Source organism: Canis lupus, chromosome 33, assembly GCF_048164855.1.
Source record: "Canis lupus baileyi chromosome 33, mCanLup2.hap1, whole genome shotgun sequence".
Classification (NCBI taxonomy): domain Eukaryota; kingdom Metazoa; phylum Chordata; class Mammalia; order Carnivora; family Canidae; genus Canis; species Canis lupus.
In genome coordinates, this window is record NC_132870.1 from 13,876,714 (window position 1) to 13,891,987 (window position 15,274).

A 15,274-nucleotide genomic window follows, 5' to 3' on the forward strand; every position below is an offset into this window, starting at 1 on the left:
GCCCAGGGTGCGATCCTGGAGACCCGGGATCGAATCCCATGTCAGGCTCCCGGTGCATGGAGCCTGCTTCTCCCTCTGCCTATGTCTCTGCCTCTCTCTCTCTCTCTCTCTCTGTGACTATCATAAATAAATAAATTGATTTAAAAAAAGAATATATATACTATATTTGTGTGTATATTCATATATATATATCATACACTAATATGCTAATAGTACTAATATATAATAAAGTCACAAAAAGAAGTATGGAGATGTTAAACATAATATTCAAGGTAAGATTACATACCTATGTAGAGTTAGTGAGTGGGAGAGAGGTAAAAGTGTAGAATTGAGAAGATGAAGGAGGACTTGTAGGTATCAATCATTATACAAGCAGTACCTTTCCTTGTGTGTTTCTTTCAAAATCATTACAAACACACAATATTTTCTTGCATGTGATTAATGTTGAATAAAAAGAAACTCAATTTTTCCAAAAGAAACTGTTTTTCCAAATTATTCATACCCTAAATGACACCCTGTCCACCAATCCCATCCCCTACATTACTTAGCTGTGTATTTCTCTGCTTGTTAAAATTGCAGAAATATGTTGGCTACTGCTTTGTGATCAGTGTATCTTGTAATACTTATTTGATGTCAAAATAAAAAGGCAGTGAGATCAAGGTGAGAAAATTTATACTTATCAGGCAATGGATTCTTTCCTGGTATTTGTACTTATATTATCTGCTAGTCATGAGTACTCTTTTATTTCTTATTAAAAACAAACAAACAAAACCTAAAAGACTACAACCCAGAGTTTAAAAACAAATGCCACCCTCATTATACCTGAACACTGTGGTTGTGTATAATCGTATTCAGTAATTAATTAAATATCCACTAATATGGTTTTGCTATGCATGTCTAACTTTCCCTTTTCTTCATGAATCCAGCATTAATGTCTCAGTTGTAATACAACTCACATACTATTGTAATTTGATGGACTAAATCTTGCATCAAGAATTTCAGGCTGCAACATAGAAGATACACAGCAGATGGCACCCTGCAGAATCTCCAGGGGATACTCTTGAGTGTTCAGCACTTCTGGTGGGGAAGGGAGAGAGGAGAGCAGAGAGCCACTTAAGCAAATGATGCTGTGGAAAGCCTGCAATTGTATTCCTCTGAGACACAATTTTACTGAAATTGTGTTTTGCTTTTGTTTGAAAATCAGAAACAAAGGCTATTTAATTACAGTGAAAATGCAATCAATTTTTAATCAATGAGTATATAAAATATGGTGTTACACATTTAGATAACATAATGCAATTGCTTGGAAAAATATAAATCTTAAAGTTTTACAAATGAGCTAAGTATTTTAGCATCTAGTGACTTATTTAGATGGAGGGCAGTCATTCCCTTAATTATTTCATTTTAACTTTAATGAAAATAAAAACCTGAGAAAACTATTGCCTTTATTTTAGTGTAAATTTACTAATAGAAAAAAATTGCTAATAGAAATATAGATGTTTACTACTTCAAATATTATAGTTTTAAATAGGTTATTTTTTGTTATGCTTTAGAGGAGTAGCTATTAAAACCAAAATGATTCAAATTATCTTTATGACAACTAGGTATGAAAACAAATACATTGTCATGTTCTCTTCGATTAGACAGCTCTGTAAATTAGAGAAGATGAGGAATTTAAAATGAATAATTAATTACTAAGAAAGATTTGATTCACTTTCCTCAAAAACATATAAATGTTTTGTTATCCATGGTCTTAATTAGGGTTCAGCTAACTTTTTTCTATTTATACTCCTGGCCATAAAGTCTGCATTGCAATCCAACCTAGTGATAAGTAGTAAGAAAGAAGCCATATAACATACACAAGTGTGCACAGCTGGAGTCCTATAAAACCTTATTTACAAAAAACAGGCAGAAGGCCAGATTTGGATTTTGTCCTGAGCCTGTCATTCCATACTACTTCAGAAAGACATGATTAAATTATCATGAAGAGGTATTGTGTAGTTAAGAGCATTGGTTTGAGGAACCAGAATATATAGTCTAAATTCCATCGCTTTACCAATTAGCTGAATGTTTCCAGGCCAGTTAAACTCTGGAGATAATATTATTAACATATCACTTAGATTTGTTGAGAATATTATGTGTATTAATTTGCTTAAAATGCATTGAACAGTATAGGACCCATAGGAAATTCTCAATATGTCTTAGTTATCATTTTACTATCATTACAAAGTTTGAGGCCCACCAGTGAAATAAATATCATGGGTTTGTCATTGAGCAAACCTTGAATTCAAGTCTTAGATTTATAGAAATTTAACAATATTATTTTATTCCATTTTATTCAGCTGTTTTTATGAGCATTTGGTTTCCTCATATATAATGAGGGGATAAAATTATTATAAATTTTATTATGAAAATTAGATTTAAATTGTGTCTGGCAATGGAGAGGTCTAAATAAATGTTAGTTCCCTTCTCTCCCCTCTCCTTCCCTCCTTTAAAAAACAAACAGGGACGCCTGGGTGGCTTAGTGATTGAGCATCTGCCTTCCACCCAGGGCATGATCCCAGGGTCCTGGGCCAAGACCCACATCAGGTTCCCTGCAGGGATCTTGCTTCTCCCTCTGCGCATGTCTGTGCCTCTCTTTCTCTCATTAATTAATTAATTAATTAATTAAAACATCTTAAAATAACTTATTCTAGCACTAATTCTAAACTCTAGCACTAAATTCTAAACAGATTGAAATTTGATTCCCATTTTGATAGCACATTTATGATTCTTATTTCTTCTAGAACTGGCCCTTGATACTGGTATTTCTGTTTCTTGAATCCTTCAGAGCGAAGCACAACCCTTAAGCCCCAGATTTGTGGCAGACATACTCTGGTGGCTCACAGATTTCTTAAATACTGCTTGTTCACCTTTCTAAATCTCTGATCAAATTGCACAATTTTATAGTAAATTTTGAACAGATATCAGTGAATAAATAATACGTCCAAATACAGTACCAAGTTTTCAATTTTAAAATCTTTCAAAAATTCTGAGTTTTTTTTTAAGATTTTATTTATTTATTCATGAGAGACAGGGAGAGAGAGGCAGAGACACAGACAGAGGGAGAAGCAGGCTCCATGCAGGGAGCCTGATGTGGGATTCGATCCCGCATCTCCAGGATCATGCCCTGGGCTGAAGGCAGGCGCTTAACTGCTGAGCAACCCCGGGATCCCCAAATTCTGAGTTTTTAAAAAAAATTTGCTTTTAAAAATATTTATAAATGTTTGCTGAAATATAAGTCTGTTTTTAAATGATTTTCTTGCAAGAGATTCTGTTACATAAATGATTTTCTTAGCTTCTGTTTCAACGAACACACAATTCCATCTTCATCTTCCCCAATTTAGCTTTCCCTCAAGGTGGCATTGTGTCTAGATTTACTGCATATGATTTAAACCATTTAATAACGTAATGTAGGATGAAATTTAATTCTAATGCACTGTTACCTGAATTATAATATTTATTTATTACTTAGGGCTTTGCAGAAAGTTTACAGTCAGCATGTTGTTTTGTTTCATTTAACTCTTTGGATATGTAGCATGACTTGGGCTCTTGGTTATAGATAAGGTATGGGCTAATTCAGTATCTGCTGAAAATTCTGCATCCCAACATATGTTTGTTGTTTTTCAACCCTAAGCCTGTTTTGAAACATAAGGTTGATTTTCTAATATTATGAAGCTTCCTCATTTACTACCTGTTCTTGGAAAACATTAAGAACTTTATAGATTTCCTTGGCCAGGGCTTTGTCAAATTTAACTGCCACCGGAGAAAAAATCGCAACCTGTAAGTATTCTTGAATTATTTCTTCTGGACATTCCTCTGTACTAAGTTGACATTCAAGACTATTCATCTTACTGGCAAATAGCTTAGTACCTACCAAAGCCCTACACATATTTTTTTCCTTCAAGAAACCTCCAGAAAAGGAAACTGTTTGTTTGATAATGAATAGTGGTCAAAAAACCACTTAATATTGCTGGAGATACATGTAACTGTGGAGACCACAGGCCAAGAAACTGCTGGCATTGATTTTGGGAGCACAAATCCTATAGATAACACCTACATCTTTGTGCATACAGCAAATGTAAGAATTTATTGCTGAAAGATAGCCCACAATTCAAGTGTGGATTTGAGAAAATTGGCAATATTGGGGAATGGAACAGATACCAGGATGCCAGGGATGTGTATGGGGGAGGGGAGGGGATATTTGGGTAGTCACATTTGTGTGCATGTGCATAGTATCTCTCTGTTGGGAGTTGTTGAGTGAATGTATTTGAATGTGTTGGGGCTGAGAGGCAGGGTGGAAAGGCCCCTAAAAATAGGTCCAAAAAGCAAATATTCTAAATATATAGTCATCATCTATTTACTTCCTTCCTGTCATATTAGATTTGACTCTATTACTCCTCCAACTTTGCAAAAATAAGGGAATGCACTGAAAAGTCACATCAGGGCACATGTCTACATTCACGTTCTTTTTTTTTTTTTTTAATTATTTATTTATTCATGAGAGACACAGAGAGAAGCAGAGACATAGGCAGAGGGAGAAGCAGGCTCCCTGCGAGGAGCCTGATGAGGGACTTGATCCCAGGACCCCAGGATTACAACCTGCACCAAAGGCAGATGCTCAACCATTGAGTCACCCAGGTGCCCCTACATTCACAGTTTTTACTTCTGAGTCCTCTCTTGGTATCCTATTGTCATTCTTAACCTGCTTTTCTTGACTAGATTCTGTTAATATACTATTCCTACCTGGTTTTTGGCTCTGACTTTCATTTTTGTTTCCTGTGCACTGATCTTTCCACCTTTGGTAGGGAAACTAGGAGTAGATTACACACTTCTCTCTGTGTTTTGCGTTATCACTAGGACATTTTTTTTTTCTTTACTTTTTAAGGGAATTTTTTATTTGTATAGCCACACAAAGCAGAAGTAATCTGGGCTCCACTTTAAATCTCATAAAATAATTTCACAGAAGATTGATAAATTTGTACTCTCCACCTCCTCCCTCACCCCACCACAAACATACTTTTCAGTTTTAATTATAGCCCAAGAGAAATGATATCTTTCCATGGCATTTTTCCATTGGTGTTTCTCATATCCATGGTATCTTAGCTCATCATGCTTCCCCCTCAAAATGAATTCCTAGTGATGGGATAATAAACTCATTAGCTTTAATTAAAAGAACTTACCGTCTCTTATTATTATGATAATTATTTTTCTTAAAAAACACCATTTCTGTAGCTGTTTATTGTAGTTAGCTATTCTCCTGATTATAAAATTCTGTGAGCTCTTTACTCTGTACAGAGTGAGACAAGTTGACTACCTTCCACAAGTACCATGGGACTTTTCTGTATAGTTACTGAGAGTGAAACATGGACACAAATACTGACTCTATTCCTGTTTGTGTTTAAAGAGTATTATTCTGGGGTTCCTGGGTGGTTCAGCAGTTGAGCGCCTGCCTTTGGCCCAGATCATGATCCTGAAGTCCCGGGATCGAGTCCCACATTGGGTTCCCTGTGTGGAGCCTGCTTCTCCCTCTGCCTGTGTCTCTGCCTCTCTCTGTGTGTCTCTCATGAATAAATAAATAAAATCTTAAAAAATAAAGAGTATTGTTCTATTATCTGCACTTTATTTAAAACCCCCTCAGGTAAATATTTATGACCAAGTTGATCATCTAAAAAAACTTTATTATTTAAAAAAATATTTTACTTATTTATTTAAGAAAGAGAGAGAGAGAGAGAACATGAGTTGTGGGGAGAGGCAGATGGAGAGAGGGAAGCAGACCCCTGCTGAGCAGGGAGCCCGATATGGAGCTCTATCCCGGAACCCTGGGACCATGACCAAGCCAAAGGAGATGCTTAACTGCCTGAGCCCCCCAGGGGACCTCTATTTATCTATTTTAGAGAGAGAGAGAGGAAGAGAGAGGCGGGGGTAGAAAGAAAGAGAGAAGGAGAGAGCAAGGGGAAGCGCAAAAGGAGAGAATCTCAGGCAGACTCCCCAGTGAGCATGGAACCCAGTCCAGGGCTTGATCTCATGACGGTGAGATCATAGTCTGAACCGAAATCAAGAGTCAGATGTTCAACCAACTGAACCACCCAGCAACCCCACTTTTTTTTTTAAAGATTTATTTATTTATTTATTTATTTACTTATTTATTTATGATAGAGAGAGAGACAGAGAGAGACAGAGAGAGAGAGACAGGAGAGGGAAGAAGCAGGCTCCATGCCGGAGCCTGATGTAGGACTCCATCCCGGGACTCCAGGATCGCGCCCTGGGCCAAAGGCAGGCGCTAAACCGCTGAGCCACCCAGGGATCCTCTTAAAGATTTTATCTTTAAGTAATTTTTACACCCAACACAGAGCTCAAACTCACAACTCTGAGATCAAGAGTTTCATGCTCTACTGAGTTAACCAGCCAGGTACTCCCAGGTTGGTCATATTTAGCAGGATATTATAGACATCAAAGAGCTATATTGATAAATTTAGCAAGTGTTATTATTTCATAGAAATACTCTTTATACTCTGCCCTAAAAATTTAAAAATGTTGCAACACAAATTCTCATAGCTTTTTTTCTCAGAAAATATGGTGTGTAATGGTAAGTTATAAGAATGAAATGTAGTGCATATTCAGTAATGATAAATCATTGTGAAAAATGAGATCTGTCTTTAATAATTTAAAAATAATATTGACAGGTCCCAAATATATATGCAAAACATTTCTTTAAAAGTAACATTGATTGTATGCAGTATAGGAATATATAAAGGAAAATCCAGATATAGTTTAGTTTATACTTGGTTAGGACAAGTTCAAAGAAACTGAAGTCATTTGTCATAAGAATTTAGGTAGTGGAGTATAGAAGTTGAAGGTAATGAACCAAGATTTTAAAATATCCTTATCAATCAATAAGTAATAACCATCGTTATTTGGCTCTTGATAGTTGTTATTTTGATATAAATGACTTCGTCATGCCAGTGTTCAAATCTAAATGCAGAGAGACACAATACAGTACTATATATATGTATGCGTATATATATATATAGTTATGTATGATATGTATTTTAATTTTGCCTACATTTCTTGAGATGATTTCTTTTTTTTTTTTAATTGACTGAGCTTTGTGATTTATTTTTGGGTTAAATATTAGATTATTATATGGCATTTTATTTTATACGTTCTTTACTATAACTTATATGATTCAGTTTATACAGTCACAGTCTGTTGTTCAGTTTTTCCACAATTATTCATTGAATAACAGTCTCTGAGGCCCCAAAATGAAAAAAATGAAAGAAGGAAGGAAAGATGAAAGGAAGGAGGGAAGACAGTGTTTGCTTTCACGAAAGAGAAATACAGAGTTCTTATATTCAGAAAATAAAGTCAAATTTAAAGCCTGAAGTTTTTATTTGTGTGAGGCATGGTACAAGAGATAGATCTCCCCAAATGTATCTGTGAAGTCCTAAACTCCAATGTGACTATATTTGGAGATAAGACCATAAAGGAGTTATTAAGGTTGAATGAGGTCATAAGGATAAGGCCTTAATCCAATAAGATCAGTTCCTTATACTAAGAGATGATCCACATGGAGGAAATTGGGGCATAGACCAGGACACAGAGAAACCCATGTGAAAATACATAGGGAAAGTGGTCATTTGAAAGTGAAAGACAAAGGTCTCAGTAAAAACTCAACTTCTTGGACTTCTGGCATCCAGACTGAGAAAATAAATTTAAACCTCCGTTTTGTTTTAGCAGCTCAAGAAGACAAATACAACATCGATATAGGAGGAACCGAGCCTCAAAAGCAGATTTTCTACAGGGAAACTGAGGACTTTGTGTATTGTACTAGTACATAGTGAACCATCCAAAGAGTGACTTAGACTCACAATATTGATCAAAAAGCAGAAACTAGTTGCTTGTTATTGTACATTTGTCTATGCATGTAGCAAGCAGCCTTGATAGGTTTCTACTGGTAATAAGAGAGGGGCAATGCTCTCCATGTGGTTTCACCATAAAAATGGCCAAGTTTAACTAAATTTTATGCTAATTTTTTAATGCAGAAGCATTTGGTGGAAATCAGCAGTTCTGTTCAGAAATTAATCTAGTGCCAATCTGCAGGATTTACTGGAGTGAATTAAAGATTGCTAGGGGGAATGAAGCTCAGCTCAGCTTGACCCAGGTGTGAGCTAATAACAGTGTGGTGTGAAGCCGTGTCAGTATGCACTTATGAAAAAACAAGGAACTCAAAGCTGTATCAAAATTGAAATGAAAGGAATAATAGCTGATTTTGCATAGGGTTTGAGGAAGGAACACATGGAAGATTATTCTGATATTATAAACCTGAGATGTGTAAAAAATAGGGTAGCCCAACACTAAGGAGGAAGTTCAGAATTCTAGTTCTGGAGACAATATCATGAGCTTGATTTGGTTTATGTCGGATTTGAAGTAGTGGTAACTTGTCCAAGTGACTCATTCATATGACTTAAGTCAGTACAGAAGAGGTTAGAATAAAAGGCCATGTTTAGTATTACATGTTTGTGAATTTATTTGCTTAAGTATATACTTAAATGTTGATATTCATCATCACTTTGTGATTTGTGAAGTGGGCAAGATTAGGGAAGGTTAAGAAAAAATAGTAAAATCAAGTGGGTCTGAAGAAGAGAACAAAAGTAAGATGCAAAGAAGCGGTTATAAAAAAAAACACATTTTTATAGTGCTTATAGTGTGCCACGTATTGTTGTAATCATTTCTAAATGCTATCCCATTTAGTGTTCCTAACAGCCCTATGATAACAGTATTCTTCTTATCATCTCTATTTCATAGGTAAGGAAACTGAGATACAGGGTCGCTAGGTATTTTGAAGCTAGGAGTTTAAATATCCAAGGCACTCTTAGCTTCAGAGTTCATGCTTTTAATAATTATCCTATGCTGCATCTCCTCCCCATCCCTCAAAAAAGGTATAGATTTGGTGAAAATAGAGGGTCAAAAGAATGGGAAAAAAGAGGAGCATATTCCTCAACAAAAAAGGAAAAGGTTATCATAGTCAAATATTTTGCAGAAGTAAAGAGAATAAAGAGTTTATTGGGCTAAATTAAAAATTAAGTCTTTGAGGGGCACCTGGTAGTTCTCCGTTAAGTGTCTGACTCTTGATTACTGCTTAGGTTATGATCTCATGGTGGTGAGATGGAGCCACCTGTCAGGCTCCATACTCTGCACAAAGTCTACTTGTTTCTAGCCCTGCTTTTGTGATCTCTTTTTCTCTCTCAAATACATACATACAAACATACATACATAAAACCTTTTATTAAAAATGAAGTCTTTGATTTAAAAAAAAGGAATGAAAGAATACATTAAGATAATGAAGGGGAAGTTGAATTCTAGACTTCTAGAAATTTTGGATGAAGATAAGGATGAGAAAAGGAAGGTTGTGATTAGAAACAAGTCATTCTTAAAACAAAACAAAACACCCTGATCTGAAGTAAACAGAGGGAGATAATTTGTGAATTGGAAGAAAGCTGGGCCAGTCTTTCACCTGCTGATTTCTCTTCTCACATATGTCACTCCCTCTTCACACTCAGCATGCTCATGAATGGTACTTCTTAATAGCAACCCCTTTCCCCAAATATCCATATGTGATTTCCACTGCCATTTTATTACATACGAAAGCTAAAATGGGGCCCCACTTTGACATAGCCTTTTCCTTAGCCAGTGTTTTACTAAATCCTTTTCTTTCTCTAAAATCCTTTTTTTCTACCTCATCATTTACTCTTCATTTTTATAGCCAGTGCTTTAGTCCAAATTTGCATTGCCTTAAATATATGAAATGTTACAGCAGTCTCATAACCAAGAAGTAGTATTGCAAAGTGCTTAGAAACATAAGCTATTAAGTCACACAGACTTTGGATAGAATCCCATCTCTGACATTTGCATACTAGTTGCCTTTGGGGAACATCTTTAATGTCTCCAAATTTGTTTCCTCATCAGTAGAATGAAGAAGTAAGTAATAATATGTGAGAACAGTAATATTTAGTGCATAGTAAAAAAAAGAGAGAATATCTTCTTTCCTCTTTCTCTTCTCTAATAGTCTTTTCTATTTCACCATGCGATTTTTCTTCAAAAAATACCAGCAATCCCCTATTCATAAAGGATAAAGTCCAACTCATTATCCTTTATCTAAGCTCGTCATAATCTGACTATCCAGTCTTATTTCCAGTTAATGTCTCTGCTCAGCTCTAGTCAGTGTGCCCTTTCATTATTCTCGAGATATGCCATGCTGATTTCAGAGAGCAGACTCTGGCACATTTTCTTCCCTAAGGCTTGGCATGCCCTTCTCTCCTTACTTTGCCTGTACAAATTCTTAACCTTAAATTCCACCTCTTTAGTAAACCTTCCATGATGTTCTTATTGCCTCTTACATGCATTTGATTACCCACATGCTGCACTATAATTTAGTTGTTGGTGAGATCAGGGCAGCTAAAGACCACATATTTGTTTCCTTTGTATTTCCCAGAGCACCTAGCACAGCTGGATAGAGGGGCACTGACTGAGTATTCTTCAGGGTATGAAAAGAGCATACATATATATCAAAGAGAAGGGAAATGACTTTATGGTTCAAATAATTGTCTTAAGTCTTTTTTATTTTAATTTTTTAAAGATTTTGTTTATTCATATGAGACACAAAGAAAGAGGCAGAGACATAGGCAGAGGGAGAAGCAGGCTCCCTGCAGAAAGCCTGATGTGGGACTCGATCCCAGAACCTCGGGATCACACCTTGAGCCAAAGGCAGATGCTCAACAACTGAGCTACCCCAGTGCTCCTTTTATTTTAAATTTTAACTGAGGAAATGCCACAGATATTTATTACGTTCTTATTGATTTTTATAAAATTGTATCCTAATTTGTGGATTTTATAAGATAAAGTATGCCAGATTCATTTTCAAATTTTTGCCTTTAAGATTTTTATTAAAGATTTTTAATTTATGTATATAAATGTACATAGATCAAATATTAAAATAATTGTATAATTATTTTAAACATTATTAAACCAGCAGCAAAACCAACACTCAACACTCACGCAAACCATTTTGCAAATTGACCTTAATATGCTCTACACAGTGAGAAATACACAGAGGAAAATAAAATAATATTTCTCTCTAGGACAAAGTTTGGGCAGTTTGCTAACAGCACCTTTAAAAAAATCATAGTTTTCTAAACTTGTGAATCTTTAGCTAGGTACAGTGTGTGTGCCACATCCACCAGGATTGCTTCTCATAGTCTGGGTGGGAATTGGGGGACAGGGTGGATAAGAGAAACTGATAGAAACATTAAGATCAAGCTGCCTGCTGTATCCTGAGTAATAAAGTTCCTGTGTATCTGGCCCAGCAGTCTTCTGTTAAGTACCTATGAAATTTTGGCATGCTAATTTATTTGTATTTATTGAATAAAACTTCACAGTTTAAGATTATATTTTATTTGAGAGAGAATGAGCACCAGTAGAAGGAGGGAGAGAACAAGCAGACTCCACACTGAGTGCAGAGCCCAAAGTAGGACTCCATTTCAGGACCCTGAGATCATGACCTGAACTGACAAAAGAGTCAGACGTTAATCTATTGAGCCATCCACATGCTCCCACAGTTATTTTCAAAGTTCAGGTACAAAATGTTCTTCTTTTCAAAATAATCTATAAATGAAATAAAAAATTACAAGTTTATAAGTAAATTCACTTTGTAACCAAACACATCCAATAAACCAAATTCAAGATAGTTAGAAATAAAGATTTCATGTTTCAGGATGACTTCTGTAGTAAAATAGTGTAGCTACATGTTAATACTAGTATCAGGACTCAGTGGTTTTGTAGTATCCTTTATAAGAATTTTTCATATGATTATAGAAATAGTACTGAAAGAACGCATCTATGAATTTCATCAATACTTTTTCAATGGAAATGTGTGTTATTACTTCTAAGGTAGAGAATTAGTGATCTTTGCATGCATTATAAGTCTTTCAGCTGCCCTATATACTTACTAAACAGCCTACATGTTTTTATAAAATAGATTTCTTTGGAAATACGTTCATATTTCTAAAAAAATTATCTTGCTTTAGATTTCCAATTATCAGAACTATGGCAAGCTTTTTTTGTGTGCTTTAAAAAAAATACTGAAAATAGATTATGTACTCTTAAAAGCAAGTTGCAAAGTCACGAATTTTTTGTAAAACGTTTTTTTAGATGTTTGCATATCATTACATGGTCGTATATACTTTTTTGTTTGTAAAAGCGTGGGCATATGAGGAAGGCTGTGCACCAAACTGTTACTATAGGTTGCCTCAGAAGGAATAGGTGCATAGAGGGAGATAGTGGACTTTTCCTTTGCCATATTTTTTCTATATTGATGTTATTTTCACTTGCAATGGAAATTTATTCTTTTTATCCTGGAAAGGCAAACCAACAAAGTATTTTTAATGAAACAAACATAAGTGTTAAAGACACAAACAGAAATTAAATTAAAATTGTGGTAAGACACCTCTGTCAGTCAAATATTTATATTAATTTTTATCAGTTCATAAACCTGAATAATATTTTGGAATACTTAATTGGTTTACCTAAATTTTGAATTTCCAGTAAATGTAGCCACTACAGTATTTTGTATTTTGTATAACTTGAAGAATCTTGATGCTCCATTTTTCACAAATAATTTTTCCTTATTTTAAAACATATAGAGTGATAGAATTTTATATTTATTTGAAAATATGAAATTTTTTAAAAAAATTAGTTTGAATCATGGAAAATTGTGGGGTCTCTTAAATTTGTGTTATCACATAAAATTGAAAGCAGATTATGTTAACTCCTTGAGATTCTTTATCTAACAATAATTATTTTGCTAATATTGAGAGTAGTTTATCCAGTGAAACAACTTGTGCTTATTTTTTCATAAGCTATAATATAACATGGGAATCCTTATTACTTGAATTGACTTGAAGTATTTAAAGACTTTTTTTATAGTTTAAAACTTACATGCTATATCATAATTCCTACATTTTTGGTGATTTTAGATTTTTCTTATATTTTTAGTATACTTTTGAATATATAAATATTAAACATTTTAAATTAACATATTTGTATTTCCCATTCTAAATGTGCATTGCTTGCTTCTAAATATGCATTGCTACATTCTAAAAATGCATGAATATGCATTTGCATAGCATCGTGAATTTTTAAATATCTGCTTACATAGCTTCCCAGTTTTCCCATTCATTTATTCAAAGACCATTTATCCATTATTATATGTCTCCGCTCCCTGAAATATGTAGACACATCTCTATAAGTGAAGAGGTCACATGAAATGGCAATTGCTTATGTTTTAAAATAAGAAATTTCATAAACCTGTTCTATGCCTGTAGATGGCGTTAATAATACAATGGAAAAAAAGTGTTTGATCTCTTGCCTGGTGATTTGTGAATAGTATAACTGTTTGAATTTTAGTTTTGTGTTTCTCATGTCAGATCTAGGAGATTCAATAAAGAGTACAATGAATCTCTGCTTATCTTAGTTATGGATAGTTAATCATCATAAAGTTTTATAACAGGATTCTCATATCAGCTGCTTTTTAACTAAAGAGTCGTGGTTTGATGAGATGAAAGATGCATTTTATGAAGAAATTTCTATAGCACATTTTGTGTTGTGCTTTATGGCATGATAATAGCAGTCTAGTGTTTTCGTGGCTTTTGATACATAGTGAAAAAGAACTTTGGGAATTTTTTATTCTCTTTTCTTTCACCTTAAAACAAAAGCATTCTATTTTTTCCCACCTTTGTTTTTTTCTTGTCCATCCAAAAAAGACAAAACATATGTCTCTTTTTCTAATATTTGTAGTGCATTTGTGAAACTCTAAGGATGAGTATGATCAAATCTAGAAAAATCTGATTTGATTTAGTCTGACTTAGATTTTTCTGACAAAATCCACTGTGTTCTCAGATTGGTCCTAATGATGTGGGCTGTTACTTTATGGTTTTCAGTTTAGAGTTTTCTTGGGTCCTAGTTTGGGTAGTATTAAGAATATCTGAAACTTGATAGTTGCCAAAATATAACTTAAATAAACATATATGTAGACATTTATAAAAATTTAAATGACAAATACAAAGATAGGATTAAACACTGATCTACAGGCATTTTTAATTTTATAATATCTGACAACCTTAAACATTTTTTAAAAAATGATATACCTTAGATTCATGAAAATAAAAAAATATGGAAAAGTAAACATCCTCAGAATACACAAGATATTCTAAGAAAGTATGCATGGATATGATATTCTTAGCCTTTTCCATTACTAACATTCTGTCTTCCCAGGTATAGAAGAACTTGCTTCAATTAAATTTATTCTCCATAACACTCAAATTGTTTTGACTACCCAAAAAGACATTCACTTGTTTGACATGTTGATACTCAAAGACTTAATTTCAAGAGTTTTAAAATTAATATTTTCAAACAGACTCTTTAAAGAACTACTTAGAATGTTTAAATGCATCCACATAAAATATTTTTATGTCCTTGTCAATTATTTTCCTCTGCATATCCTATAAATTTTGGAGGGTGTTAGTTAAAAACTTTTCTGATTTCTTTTGTTGTTCTGTCAACTTTTGTTTTCTGTATATTGAAACCATATTATTGGGTAGATTCATCCTTTTGTAATTATAACATATTTATTTTATCTCTATTAAAACTGTGTTAGAACTATGTAGTCTTATGCTAGTATTGCTGTATGAGTTTTGGCTAGTTAGTATGTTCCTGGTATATATTTTTCATCCCTTTAATTTCATTATTTCTGTATTCTTATACTTGTATCCCTAGTGAACAGAATATATAGTTGGCTATTTTTTCTTATACTCCAGGTTTAAAAATCCTAATATTTTGAGTCTGTATTTTCTATCTTAATGTAACTACTTGAATATTTGAATTGAAATCTATGATCTTAATATTTGTTTTTCCATTTGTTCCAGTTCGTTTCCTTTTATATCTCTGAATTTTGTTAACTGTCTCATTTCCTTTTTTGTTAGTGTCTTGTTATATAGTGATTTAAAATGCATCTTTTAATATTTATGGTAGTGATTACAACATATCTTTGATTTCAGGAAAACTTGATTTAAGTGAATACGTATATGACTTATTTCATAGTTATTAGGATATTAATTGTTAGGATATTATATACTTATTTTTTCTTTTTTTAAAATGTATTTTATTTATTCCTGAGAGA

At 33.8% G+C, this 15,274-nt stretch overlaps 1 protein-coding gene across 6 annotated transcripts in view; it reads left to right on the top strand.

Annotated features, from left to right (window-relative positions):
• Positions 1-15,274, top strand: part of CCSER1 (coiled-coil serine rich protein 1) — a 1,367,203-nt gene that overhangs the window by 485,660 nt on the left and 866,269 nt on the right. The gene's annotated exons all lie outside the window — the stretch shown is intronic.